The sequence below is a fragment of the Rhagoletis zephyria genome, unplaced genomic scaffold (assembly GCF_001687245.7).
Source record: "Rhagoletis zephyria isolate East Lansing unplaced genomic scaffold, Rhagoletis_zephyria_1.1 Rzeph_scaffold_01206, whole genome shotgun sequence".
NCBI classification, from domain to species: domain Eukaryota; kingdom Metazoa; phylum Arthropoda; class Insecta; order Diptera; family Tephritidae; genus Rhagoletis; species Rhagoletis zephyria.
In genome coordinates this window covers 130,398-142,650 of record NW_016158290.1, presented here as the reverse complement: position 1 = coordinate 142,650, position 12,253 = coordinate 130,398, and the positions used below count along the sequence as shown (strand labels likewise).

General features: G+C 36.7%; 1 protein-coding gene across 1 annotated transcript in view; it reads left to right on the top strand.

The window, feature by feature from the left end:
- The first annotated feature begins 307 nt into the window (after positions 1–307).
- LOC108363173 (probable basic-leucine zipper transcription factor R) overlaps positions 308–12,253 on the top strand; it is a 17,429-nt gene continuing 5,483 nt past the window's right edge. Inside the window, exon 1 of the mRNA XM_017616454.1 lies at positions 308–339. The gene's annotated coding sequence lies outside the window, so the exon portion shown is untranslated. The remainder of the gene's footprint in view (positions 340–12,253) is intronic.

Sequence of the window (12,253 nt, the reverse complement as noted above, 5' to 3'; positions counted from 1 at the left end):
ATGGACATATACTCCGCCTACACTCTTATCAAGCGTGCTCTATCTTGGCAGTTAATCTACGCTGTAGTTTCCTTCAATATCGATATAGCCTTGCATTGATATGATCTTGATTTTGGAACGTTATCAATAATTAAATATCAGAGGAGCACACCGTTCAGTCTTCCCTGTAGGTGAGTGTAGAAGAACTCAATGGGACCAGCATCTTGGCGTTTACGATTAACCTCAGGGATAACTTGTATAAAACTCCCTCCGATATCAAAACAGGCATCAACCGCCGGGACCTTCAGCGAGCTCCCTTGTGATTTCGCTTCTGGTGTACAGCTCAATCAATGAAAGTATGTAAGTATTTACTCCACGATACGGCCGTGCGGTTTTGAGACAACGGAATGGTAACCCTTTATACGTACATATATCCGTAAACCTAATGGCTGCAGTAAGCAATGTGTATTTGACGTCTAGGACTTTGGTTATAAATGCCAACAAAAAGGGTTCGAGTTCAAATCCAAATCGCGCTCGATTAAGGTGATGAGTGAACTTTTTGTGTATGTATATATGTATATGTACTATGTGTATGTATATATATGTACTATGTAGTATACGGTGTTACACCACTGAAACGATTGCCACATGCCACGCAATGTCATACATCAACCAATTCACCAGCTATCGATAGCCGCTTCCACTGTTAACGACCGCAACTACACATTACAAGCGCAGTAAGGATAAACTATAGAGCGCCGAAAGCCACAAGTGGCACATAAATTTAATTTACAGTTAAATGCCGCAGACCAATGCGCGTCGCACTTCATATTAAACAAAGTGTGAGCTATACAAGGATACATATGTATGTGAATATTTACAAACATACATGAAAATTTGTCTGCAAGGATATCACACGCATGCATACATATGTACATACACACTTACACATGTGTACTTACACATGTGTGGATTCACAAACAAGGACCTATCACCCCGTCCAATACGTGCCCTTTCAAATGTGCCACTTAAGCGTTTTAAGGGATGTTAACTGTCAGCTTCGTCCGTTTTTTGTTGCCTTTTTCACACATCCATACGTGGAGTTGTAGCGACAGTTCGTCGGTCCAAAGGTCCGCCGTCGGTAATGTTTTTCGTAATTATGTTATTCCACAATGGATATGTTGCTGCGGCGCTTGTTTATGTGTTAAGTGCACTGTGCAGACATAATACTCAAACCTTTTGTGGAACCACGTTTAAATGGTGATTTGTGGTGGGTGATTGTATTCGAAATCAATCAAGTGAATGCAGATTTTTCAACCCTTTTTCGTATTAAAAAGGGATTACGTACATATCGCAAAAAAAAACTGCACTTGATTTTCATGTAACAAGCGTATTTTGATGAACTGCTCTTCAATTGAAAACTGAGTTGATTTTCTATTGAATCCTTATTCGTCTGAACGTTAAAAGTTATAAGCGTAATGAATACACAAAAAAAACGTCCGATAAGCAGAAGAAAGTGCTTTGTTTACTCAAATCCAATGTTTTTCTGATGAAGAAGTATATTTCTATAGAAAAAGCCCTAATTATCTGATTGTTCTGTCATGGGTGTAGTTTAGTTGTGGCAGCGCAGTTGGAATTACCAAAGTCTAGCGGATTGAGATAGGTCGAATCGGCTTTACTATTATTTATTTCAGGTTACTACTCTGGAAATTAACAAAACCCGAGATTTTTATGGCAGTTACAAAGGCTTATCACGAAACTAACTATTTCAGTTTTTTGTGGTAAACACTTCTCATAAATAGCTATTTGACGCTGAGGAAGGCGAGGGAGGGTCTACCGGCAAACAAGTCCACGGTAACAATTGAGTGGGATACGAAGGGTGCAACGAGAAAAGCTTCACACATAGCTTTCAGAGGTAGGCAGCAGCGTGGTATTAACTCTGGGCAAAAACAACATATGCGATGATATCTCTTCTACCTCTATTGGCGAGTTCAGCATGAGAATGAGCCTATAAATTTCTCTGCTGCGCTTTATCCAACTTTTGAGGCCCATACGGACGAAATTTACTGAATACGTTTTCTACTAAGAAAATTTAGTTTTAACTTGAGCCTACTTTTTACATCATTGTCAGAGATGAGTTGTTCAGTTGTACCAGGAAAAAAATCTCTACAAATTAGAGTTGAAATTCTAATTTCGTTTGGGAGAATTAGGTAGCCCTTACTGATTTAACTTTTAAGGATCTAATTTTCTGTTGATCTAAAAGCTTAAAAAGGTGGCAGCATTGATCCGGATCAATCCGAGAATTAACTGCCGTCTGTTTATGCTTTAAGACACGATAGCTGCTTGTAAACTCTTTTTGTGTACATATGTATAACGATTAGATTTTTGAAGGCTTCAGATCGAAAATAGATACTGCTCACAATATATGCAAAGAAATTGTTAACAAGGACGGAAACTACATTTGTAAACAAAAATAGACCGACTGCTCACACCCTCTTAGAGTCCTCCCGTGCCTCCGAAGGATTTCATATAAATCAGTATCTTTTTCTTTCTATTGAATTCCCTCGAGGGAAGGGCATATCGGTGGATTCTGGCATACGATTTTAAGGTTACAGAGGAGTCTCCTTAGACTCCAAAGACTTCGTGGTTGGTATTTCAATAGGCTATTCGAAGTGATGGTTAAGGCCCTTGATTAAGCTCGGAGTCGTGAACTACTTAGTTAGAAGTGTAGTCGGCCAGTGCCTCTGTGCAGCGCAAGGTGAGTAGAGATACTACGCACAGTGGTTGCATTTACATATCGAGCCCTAACCGCCAAAGTAACGTAAGCGACATTTTTTTCTAAATTTTCTTTTTGATGCAGAAATATTCCTAGAGCATCTAGATACATTTCTGCAAAAGAAAATTTTGAAAAAATGTCGCTTACGTTATTTTGGCGGTTAGGGCTCGATATATGGGGAGAGCGGCCAAAAATACTTTTATTACACATATTCTGTTAAGAGTAAAAACTGCATTATGAAAAAGTGGGCGTGGTTGGATACACCTACATACATTCATGTGAAAATTAATAGGGACACGACATTTTGACCAGCTTCGCCTATTTTTCTTTTGTTTGTTTAATGTTTATTATTTTTTATAAAAATACAGCTAACTATCTAACAAAAACCGTATAAAATCATCTTTGCAGACAAATGAGAAGTTTTCAACAAAATTGTAAAACAACAACAGACTTTTTACTAAGATTTTTTTTTAGAAAAAAGCCAGGTATGCAGTTTTATAGCCCGTTAATTTCTAGCTTAAGAAAGTGCCAATTTCAAGTGGCTAGGAGCTCGCGTTGATTTTTTGTTAGTTGTTTAGCGGATGATGTTATTATTTTCGTCAATAAAAACAAATGTTTCGAACATTCTTGGTATGGAAAAAAATGCGTGAATAACAAATTGCCAAAAATCAACGGCAAGTCCTAGCTACTTCAAACGTGCACTTTATTATCTAAAATACTTTATTATACTTGTGCTTTGAAACATTATTAATTAGAAAATTAGATACACCAAAAAATAAACATGAAACAACTCAAAGAAGTACAGAGCTTGGATTGCATTATGGAATACTACACGAGTCTCCACAGGTAGTTGCATCTACACAGAACCCTTTCATGATCCTAAAATATTAACGTACAATATATAAGTAAAAATATTGAGGTCCGATAGGGGAAACACGCGTCAAACATTACCTACATAAATACTTGAAAGACGAACCAAGAAAACACAAAAACCTACTTAAGTTACTTAAAGTTTAATTGTAGAAATAAAGTCAATACCTTTATGTACAATATCCATCCAATATTTAAATTACACTAAGGGCCGTACTAGAGATTCGTCTTAACCAGATATGGTGAAAACGGCCCTAAATCAAATTCAATTTTCAGCGTGCTGACGCTGTACAAATAAAATGAACAATTGATGACATTTTTCTGCTTTTTCAAAAACTACCGTTACAATGGAAACAAAACGTATTCCAAAATCTATTTTGGTAAACAATTTTTTACATATTTTTTTATTTTTTTGGCCTATGGCAGCAACCACTGTGCTAGGTAAGGAGGCGTTTTCTCATCATTTCTCGCCATCGTTGTCGTCAACGACGTCCTTGTGGGAAGAAGATACCGTCAGGTTAATGCCAATGCTAATGACGTGGCACTTATTTCTTAGAGGAAGATTTTTGGACACATTGGGGTATTTAAGCTTTGCCATCAGTTGGTCTGTTAGCTGACGGTTTGCCATTAATCATGAGATAAGACAGAGCTCGCCTGGTTCACCAAGACATAAAAGTACCTCATGCTCATCTTCTTTGGACCGGTGGCATTCCACTTTTGCACTCTGATAGAGTCAAGTATTTAGTCGTGCTTCTGGACAGGAAAGTCAAATACTTTAAAAAGGCCTCAGTTTCTGTAAACGGTTTTAAAAATGAAGAGGTGGAGCCTCTGAAAAGGTAACTGAATGAAACCATAAGCATGCCAAGTACATTGTATTTGGTCATTATCTGGCTGTATTCACCAGAAAAGGGTCGCTTCGTTCCACTCCTCTTGGCTCTTCAGACCGCACTGCTATCAGACTAGTAGCGTTTTCTTTTCTCGAAAAAAGGCTGCACTTATTCTGCCTTGTGTCAGCTCTGTCAAATTTGTATGTTCTTTTCTCAGCCCTTTCACAAGGCGTCGAGTTATTTTCTCACCAGGTTGCGCTCTGATCCGGCAAAAGTGCTGCCTTTTCAGCCCTCAAATAAACGTGAGGGTGAGAGTTGCACGGTTGATTTTTTATTTATGCTTGTAAAAATACAATTATTTTCCGTATCAGAAATAAGTGTTTTGCTTTAAAATTACTAAAGACTTACAGGCCAAGTGAATAATTCAGCTTTATTAAGTCCTATAAATAAATTGTGATGGAGTAGTATAATTTCTGTTTCATTCTCATATGAAGAACGCAACATTTTCTGAGGTTTCAGGGCAACGCAAAGCAACAGTTCCCATATAAAAGGGCAGAACTTTCTTTGAGAAAAGAAAACGCTATAAGAAGCACCGCGCATACTGGGCTATGTTTGGAAACTTCGACTTCGCCGACCTGCACCGATTCGAGGTGCAGACCGAGGCTGAATCGATTGTATCATTTTCTACACATATCCATTTAAGGGTTGAACGGATTCGGACACAGAGGGTATAGGAGTTTCTGAGCAAATTGATCGTGGATATTAGCTTTTAGTTGGCTCAGCGATCGAGTTTGATATGGTAAAATTATCTCCGCGTATCTTTCTATACTGCTCTGCTTCCACAAAGCTAGGGCTAAACAGTTTTTTTTTTTATTTCATCAACACTTCCAAGGAACTATTTAGGATGACCAATAACTATATGCCGAAATCAGTTTAGAGCACCCAGCGCTTTTCCAAATATGAAGTGGATTACCTAAGTTTTTGTTGAAAGATAATATCTTAGGGCCGTTTGCACCATGCCTAGTTAATTCTAACTCCTAGTTAAACATCGTTATCGACACCCGGCCTAGACCATGGATTCGACAAAGCAGTCGATGTACTTAACTGAAGGGTTTACCTCCAGTTAGCGTTAACTAGACGTGGTGCAAACGGCCCTTAAGTAAGCTATAACACAATGAACAAAATACGAAATGTCTAAGTCAGCAACTTGCGGAGCTGTCAACCTAACCATAACTTAGAAACGCTTAAGACAAAGATACTTCGGTTGAAAATTGACTTCACAGCCATGGGTTGACGAAGAGAGCAATAGTGCCCGAAAAATACATCCAATGAGGAGTTAGTAGGGAAAAACTCAGTCGTCTCGAAGGGTTTGCGTATTTTGCCGATGCAATTATCTTGGGAAATATTTAAACTATTTACTATATTGCCTAGTCTAGCCATCTGAATTCTCTGATGATTTAAAACTAGGTACTAGATTGCCTAGTCTAGCCATCTGAATTCTCTGATGAATTTATTTACTTTGCTAATGGTAGTTCCTGATAGGGATGGGCGTAATCACGAAAAGGAATAATTGAATTAAAAAATAAGAATAAGTTTTCATTCATCATTTCAACAGTTTTGAATGCCGAATACATTTTTATTCTTCACTCAAGCACTTGCGAATGATGAATAAATTTGTATTCATAATTCAACTAATTTCAAATAACGAATACATTTTTATACTTCATTAATTAAATAAAAATTTATTCATCATTCGAAAGTGCTTGAATGAAGAATAAAAATTTATTCGTCATTCAAATTTAGAAAAATTATGAAAAAAATTTAATTTTTTATTTGAATAATAATTCATTCAAAAACGCCCATCCCTGGTTCCTGATTGGTTTGCTAGTTGTTTTACTGTGTGCCTTTCTAGTGTTTTGTGCCTAGTATTCAAGGCCAACCCATTCACACTGGAAATTCTGGGTACTTTCGTCGCTATTTTCTCGCATCTAGGTATTATTCCAAGAAGTCAACCCAGTGTCATCAAACATACTCCTTGAGTTCGATCTTCTTAGGGATCCCCGGGAACCAAGACGAGAGAAGCGATCACTAACTGCGACATTCTTCTAATAAGAAGGAACGGAATTTATTCTAAAAATAAGTCATCATAACTTTCCTTCATTGAAAGTAGGTAAATTGTTATTAAAGATACTTTTCTCAATCAACTCGGATTTGTGTTTTTCTGTGATTTCTCTACTCGCTTTAGACTTTATTCAAAGCTGCTGCTTTTAATTGCCTTCGTCGGGCAAACTTTTGCGCTATTTTATTGGTTTACTCAGACAAACAATTGCAGTTGGCGTATTTTTCATAGTGGCTGCCAACAACTTCCAAGTTATTGGTCGCGCCTGCTACAAATAAAAATCCGCAAGATTAAAAAATGAAAAATAAAATACGCAAGAATAAACTTTTACTACATTTATGAAATGAAAAATGTTTGCCAAGTTGGTTTTTCATTTCGCTGCGAAAACAAATTGAGTTATGCTTAGAGCTTTGCAATGCTTTTAACAGCAAGCGGTAAAGGAGCGGGAGTGGGAAGTGTAACACAACCACAAATCCATCATTGAAACCACAAAATGCAAATTGATTCCGCATGAAAATTGGAATGTCGCGCGGTGGGTGGGTACATTACCACCGCAGCTGCTGCCACCGTCTCATTGTCGCGCTCAGACAACCGCCCAAATGCAAACAAGAGCATTGGATTACCACCTTAATTAGCATAATCTAATTTAAACTTGGCGCATCTTTCACACCCTACACCAATGCACGCTTGCAAATTAAAACATTCACTGCTCGCTATTTGCGCTCCCCTGTCGTTGGGAGGTAAATGCTGAAGAGCTGTGCTTTACAGCTGCCAACACATTTCGTCAGTCGACATTGGTTCGTCAAAAGTTTGTTTTTAAAAGCGAAATGAAAAAACAATAAAAAACTTTTAAATGCGAAAATAAAAGAGCGAAGAGGACTCAAGTGCCGCAGATTGGCCTCGACAAAGTGCTCACTGGCGGAGGACTCCATAAACGCACACACACACACGAGAGTATATGCCTGTAAACCGCCCAGTCGGAAATTTCGTCATCAATGACGCAGGATGTATACAAATTTGCATGCAAACGCAGCGTTGATGCATAAAAAAACTGGTGCCAATTAAGCGACACGATTTTAGTTGCCAACCAATGTTGCCATATTCACAGTTTTAACTGTAAATCACAGTTTTTAAACCAGCTTATAATTTTTTTTTTTAAGTACTTCCTAGTACAGATTACAATTTTGTCAAAATATCAGATTTGAAAAAATTAATTAAATAATCTCTTTTGACCTTTTTGGAAGCAAATTCTAAGTGAAAAAGAGGAGAATAAGCTGCAGCATTTGCTCCTTTAAATAAAAGGGATCAGATGCATTCCAATCATATGGTTAAAAACGTAAACATTCCGAAAATCCATTCGTTTTTGAAAGTTACAATTTCTTGTTGGAAATACAGTTCTTTTCTTGGGAATTCGCAGTTTTTACGAAATAAAATCTAGCAACACTGTTGCCAACTAATAAGAAATCGGACGCATGCTAGAAAACATCTCAAACATCCCAGCGAAATGATCATGTTTGCGCTCTTAGTTTCAGCTTCCAATGTATAAACTCATGGACACTTGCTTACATGCATCCCAAATACAGCGAACTGATCAGCAATTGTCCATAGAAACATTATTCTTTGCATTACCTGGCATGTATAAACGAACACATTACATTCCTACGACATCGCCGTTACCAAGAAAAATGGAATTTTGGAATGTATAGCGCCTAAGGCCAATACATTATGTACAGACAATTTCCGACTGGATGTTTACAGCATCATGCTTACATAATGTTAAGGCAGGCAATCAGAGCCATCGCAGCAGTGTCGCAATTCCGAGCGCAGCAGTATTTAAATGAATTAAAACAATTTTTGATGTACCGCAAGGCGTCATACCTTTCGAAACGGGACGTACACATGCAGCCCTTTAGACTCAGCAAACGAGGAACAGGAAGGTGTTACAATTTGAGACAAGTGTACTCGTTTGTACTCTTACCTATTCCCCCAATGATGTTTCGGCAATATTGCCTGCTTATTAACAACACTTTCGGATTGTTTCGCTTGACGTCACCCCTTAAGCTGGTAAGTGTGATTGAGTAACAACTGGAGTTCCCGTGGTGTCCATGTATTCATTGCTGTACACACTGCCGAAGTTTAAAAAGTTTTGCGTATGTTATTCGAAATCGTTTTAAAGTCGGTACAGAAAGCGGTTGACGCTGTTTTGTTTTACTAATTTTGCTTTCGTGTACACCATGTTTGATATGCGCATATTTACACACAAATAATTTCCAACAAGTGTAACTGTTTTCCATATACTATAACTTACTGATGTAGTTATAAATAGTTATAATCCCTAAAACTACTAATTGTATTGTTTGCTGAAATAAATTTAGCGTGTTAGGTTTTGTTGACGACTAACATGGAATGTACCTAAATTTAATGACCACGGCTAACTAAAATATTTTTACTTTTCTGTAAAAACATTAGGGCGCACACTGAAAACGGAGTGTTAAGTAGCTCGACCAAGCCTTAATCAAAATTGGGAACGGGGAAAATGAGTATTTTTTTTTAATGGCCATTCGTAACAAACATAGTTGTAGGAAAGGCTACTTTTTAGAGCGGTATTTCTAAAACTGATGTAGAAAGAAACCACAAGAGGGTTACATTACGTTAATCTTCCTGGCTATTCAGCGTATGTAGTATTTTAATTGGTCCTTTGTGATACCAAGTGAAGATAGCTTTCGAAGCACATCCAAATCAAAAATAATAATTGCCGCCTTGGCCGAGTGGTTAGAGCCGCGTACTGCCGCTCCGTAGGTCCAAGGTTCGATCCCTGGTCTGAGCAATATAAAAAAATTTTTTTTACTAATAGCGATCGTACATCGGCAGGTAATGGCAAATCTCCTTTTCCCATTAAAATCATTTGTCGTTCGGCGTGTGTCCTGGCAGGATTAAGGATTTCATGGTTCTCCGCTATCTTGGTGACAGTAATAGTACAATTCGAGTTTGTACTCATTCGTTTAGTTTCACACGCTGTGACACTTTCGCAGTTTGTTAAAGCACCCAGTTTTCCATTACCTGCCTTTTAACAAACTCTTATTAATGGTAATTTCGTTTCTTATAAAAAATATTGCCCTTCCACAGTGCTAAATATGTTTGATTATGATGATGAACACCATAAGTTTCATTTGTGTATAATCAACAATTACTTCTTGACCTACAAAAAATTGGTCAAAAATAGTGTTCTTTTAAAAAAATAATAAAAATAAAATGCAAAATCCATCGGATTTGTTAAAAAAAATATTTTTCGCCTAGAGACTTCTACTTTGCATTATATAATGCACTTTTCAAATTGTGGGGTTCATTTTTTTTTAGTTTTTTAAACAGTGGAATCGTGTTTCTCGTCTCAAAATATGTATAATAATATAATAAAACATACATATTTTTTTTTAACAAATGCGGTGGGTTTTGTATGTTTTTTTCGAAGAACACTATTTTTGACCTTTTTTTCAAAGTCAAGGAGTAATTGTGGCTCATTGCCAATATTTTTCCGTGAAAGGGAATTACATTAACTTTCAAAACCATTTGGTTCATATCAAAATGTTGCTTCCGTCGAAATCGCTACGATTAATTCGCACGGAGTGTTCAAAAAGCACACTGCGTAGCGCAAGTGTCGAGATCAGTGTTGCCGCGAAGCATTTTTAATGGTGGCCAAATTCCTTTAAAAAAGGGCTAAAAAAGAGCTAAAAAAAAGTCGTTGTGGCTAAAAGTGGTAGCTAAAATTGTTTGCATACATAATCATATATAAGTATACACGCAAACATTTTCAATAAGTAATGGTATAGAAAAACAATGAAATCTGGAAAAAAGCTAATATTTTATCCAACCTAAACCCTTTTTGTATAATAGGGGAAATATACGACCCCAGCTTGCTGGCTCGACCAAGTGATTGTACTATCAGGCTCGAAGCATATAACTTACCAGCATGCTGGTACAATATTAATTTCTTTACTAATTAGGTCGAGGAAAGATCGAAATGATTAGAGCCGAAATTTCATAATTTTTCTACCATTTTGTTAAACATTGTTTTTTTTTTTTAATTCACAACTGCAATATCGTTAATATTCCACAAACACGGCTTTGACTCATATAGTGCAAGAAATTTCCGCCTAAAAATTTTCAAATAGTTTTTGAAGTCGCATCAGCAGCTGGTACAATCACAAGAACATACACGGTCAATCGACTTGATGAACCCTTTAACAAATGAAGTATATTAAGGGCCAGTTTTTCAGTGCACGGCCGTGGCTTAAACTAAGTTTAAACGCCCGATCTGGCTGGTGTAAACTAAGATCAGCCAATCAAATATCAGCCAGCTGTTCAATTTAAACTCAGTTTACTTAATCTGAGTTTAAACTGGCTCTAAGGGCTGTAAACTTATCTATTTTAAACTATAGTTAAATCGTTAATAGACAAGTTAAAAAAACAGCCCTAACACTTTTACAGTATGTATGTATAAAAACGTAAGGAACATACAATACATACATGTATATATATCAGTCTTTCTTAGTTTCAAAATTCATCTCTTACATAAATGCAAAAACAATTATATCAAATTAAACGTATACAACTTTTTCATGCACAGTATGAATAAATTCTCCAAAGGGCTAAAAAAGGGCTAGGGGCAATTTTAAATTTATGTGGCCAAAAAAAGTATGTGGTAGCTAAATCTAGCCACCAAAGGGCTAAAACGGCAACACTGGTCGAGATATTTGAGAGCCCCGTATTTGGGTTATATTTTGAGTGTACATTACTTACGTGAAAAGGAATAACTCCACAAAAAAGTTGCCCGATAGGTGCCGCAGGAGTCGCGATATTTAGAAACACTGTATTTATGGTCCCATTTGGTTAATTTTTAGAATCTATATTACTTATGTACGAGAACTAATGAAGCGATTTGAAAGAAAAGTGTGGCGTTTCAAAGATATAATTCCAAACCTATCGACAGATTAATTTTTATAAGTAACCAATTCGGTTTCTGGCGTAGAAGCAAAGGTAAATATTGCTTTATTTTGGGGTCAATTTTGAGCCTTTAAACAGCTCTAGAAACTTACGATTTACAGATTAAACTTCCATTTTCGGGATATAGGTTCCTTGGAGCAGTATAAATATTATCGTGTATAAATTTTATATAAGTTCAACAAATATTGAGCATTTTAATGCTCGAAAACCGCTCGAATGAATTTGATTTTGTTTTCTTTAGTCAAAAATTCAAGATTTTTTCTTTCATTTGGTATTGGTTGCTATTTTCTAAGTATGTTTATTTGATTCAAATATATGGGCATAAATAATTTTCCATACAAAATCACTTCGTCATCACACGTGCATGTGCTGAAAGTGACCCAGCCAGCAAAATATCCGGAAACGTCTCCGAAAATGGAAACAATTTCTCCGATTCCGTTTTCGGACGTTTTTCAGATCTATTCTCCCACTAAAGTGTTCAGCCGAAACGTATGTACAGAAAACTATCGAAAATGGTTGTAAAACGGATGCGCTTTCGGCTGCTTTCCTGAAATTTGTCTGATTCAATTTTTCGTTGAAAACGATTTCATTATGAACTTCACAGAAACTTTTTCATAGTTACTGGAAACCGAACAAAAAACAATTTTAAGATTTAGCAATTATTTCAATTTGAAAAAAAAA